The sequence below is a fragment of the Dipodomys ordii genome, unplaced genomic scaffold (assembly GCF_000151885.1).
Source record: "Dipodomys ordii isolate 6190 unplaced genomic scaffold, Dord_2.0 Scaffold143, whole genome shotgun sequence".
NCBI classification, from domain to species: domain Eukaryota; kingdom Metazoa; phylum Chordata; class Mammalia; order Rodentia; family Heteromyidae; genus Dipodomys; species Dipodomys ordii.
The window spans coordinates 1,559,519-1,562,131 of NW_012267359.1; the positions used below are offsets into that span (position 1 = coordinate 1,559,519).

The 2,613-nt window shown below is 43.4% G+C and overlaps 1 protein-coding gene across 1 annotated transcript in view; it reads left to right on the forward strand.

The window, feature by feature from the left end:
- Baz1b (bromodomain adjacent to zinc finger domain, 1B) overlaps positions 1-2,613 on the forward strand; it is a 66,275-nt gene that overhangs the window by 23,763 nt on the left and 39,899 nt on the right. The gene's annotated exons all lie outside the window — the stretch shown is intronic.

Sequence of the window (2,613 nt, forward strand, 5' to 3'; positions counted from 1 at the left end):
CAAAGTTGTAAAGTTCGTTTTTCGACATAACGACTTGTACATCTCATTGTTGCAATGGGTCCACCTGTATCCCTATTTAAACGATTTGTTTTTTCACTTCCCCTCCCCAAATTATACCGCCATCAAATACAGTAAAAGCAGGGGTTATACCGTGGGGGAGGGACATAGAAAGCAACAAAGAAATAATCTTATAAATGTGTTAGAAACAATCGCATGAAAGAAAAAAACATTTGAATACACACCTTAGGCTTCATTTCCCTAACATCAACTTATCTGACCTTTTCTGCTTGACTTAAATAAGGGACTAGACCTCTTAAGTTACACTTCCAGCCCTGACTTCAGAGTCCTGGGTGCTGGGATTTACAGATGTGTGCCACCACAACTGGCTGAATAAAAACTGGCTTTGTGTGTCAAGTAAAATGATCAAATACATTGGCCACTTTGATAAAAACCTGGAATGTCTATTACTTTGTGTGATAGGATCTCTAGAGCATTTTAATGAAATTATATTGCAAGTATACTAAACATATTTACAAAGGAGAATCTAAGGCCTACTCTAATTAGAACCAAACTAAAAATGTTATAAGAGAAGCCGGGTGCTGGTCGCTCACACCTATAATCCTAGCTATTTAGGAGGCTGAGATCTGAGGATCATGGTTCAAAGCCAGCCTGGGCAAGAAAGTCTTTGAGACACTTTTTTTGTCAGTCGTGGGGCCTGAACTCTGGGCCTGGGCTCTGTCCCTCAGCTCTTCGGTTCAAGGCTAGCACCCTACCACTTGAACCACAGCGCCACTTCCAGCTTTTTCTGCTTATGTGGTGCTGAGGAATTGAACCCAGGGCCTCATGCATGCAAGGCAAGCACTCTACCACTGAGCCATCTTTGCAGCCCCCAAATTGGATTTTAAGCCAAACATTTTTTTAGACAGATTTTTGCTATATAGCTCAGGCTGGCCTTGAACACTCAATCACTCTGTCTCAGCCACCTCATGCCTGGAATTACAGCCATGAGCCACCATGCCAAGCCCCTAATTATTTTTATTTTTTTGGTCAAGTCGTGGGGCTTGAACTCTGGGCCTGAGCGCTGTCCCTCAGCTCTTCAGCTCAAAGCTAGTGCTCTACCACTTGTGCTATAGTGCCACTTCTGCTTTTTTGATGTTTTATTGGAGATAAGAGTTTCACAGAATTGGGCTGGGAAGGTGGCTCAGTGGTAGAGTGCTTGCCTTGCATGCCTGAGGTCCTGGGTTCGATTCCTCAGCACCACATAAGCAAAAAGAAAAAAGCCGGAAGTGGCGCTGTGGCTCAAGTGGTAGAGTGCTAGCCTTGAGCTGAAGAGCTGAGGGACAGCGCCCAGGCCCAGAGTTCAGGCCCCATGACCGGACAGGGGAAAAAAAAAAAAAGAGTTTCACAGAATTTCCTGCTTTGAACCATGATCCTCAGATCTCAGCCTCCTGAGTAGCTAGGATTACAGGCGTGAGCCACCGGTGCCTGGCTTGTGAGACTCTTTATCTCCAGTAAACCCCCAGAAAACTGGAAGTGGCACTGTGGCTTAAGTGGTAGAGTGCTAGCCTTGAGCTGAAGAGCTGAGGGACAGAGCCTGGGCCCAGAGTTCAAGATTGCAAGTGACCAAAAAAAAAAAAAGTGACAAGAGATAAAACATCTAGGATTTCCGCCCCCTTTCAGAAAGGTTCTTGCTGGCTTGGACTTACAGTTCCTTGATATGAATAAGCCACCATGCCATGACTACAGTTTTGTTTCACTTTTGTTTTTTGAGGTGCTTAGGTATTGAACCCCAGGGTCTTGTCCATGTTAGGCCAGTACTCTATGTCTGAACATCTTTTTTTTCTTTTTTTTTGAGATGGGGTATGCAAACTGGTTTTGAACTTACCACCCTCCTGCTTCACATCCTCAGTGGTCCACTGTTAATTATGAAAAAAGGACACCTTAGTCATAACTATATAACTAAACTGTCTTAGGTTGTCTTAGATTTGTCTTAGGTTGATTATGATAACTGAAGTATATTGGAAACTAATGCTGTTTCTTTAGAGCATTGGTAAAACCTCTAGTCATAGTTTGGCATTTCACAGCTTTTCTAACCATCCCAGTAAAGTGAAACATTATTGTCTATCATGCCCTTTAAATTTGTATTATTTGCTTAAAAATAGGAAATTAAAACTTACTTGGCTCAGGTGGGGCACCAGTAGGCACATGTCTGTGATCCTAGTTAGTCAGGAGTCTGGGATCTGAGAATCTCAGTTTGAAGCCAAGCCAGGGCAGGAAAATCCCTGAGACTCTTAATCTCCCATTAACCACCAGAAAACCAGAAGTGATGCTATGGCTCAAAGTGTTAGATAATTGGATTGAGCAAAAAAGTTCAGGAATAGTGTCTTGGGCCTGAGTTCAAACTCCACAGCCAACAACAACAAAAAAATAAGTTGGCCTTTTAAAGATTGAGACTAAATTTTCCATGGAACTATGAAGTTTGACTATTATATAGTAAACTTTTTTTTTGGGGGGGGGTCCGGTAGTGGGGCCTGAACTCTGGGCCTGGGCGCTGTCCCTCAGCTCTTCAGCTCAAGGCTAGCACCCTACCACTTGAACCACAGCGCCACTTCC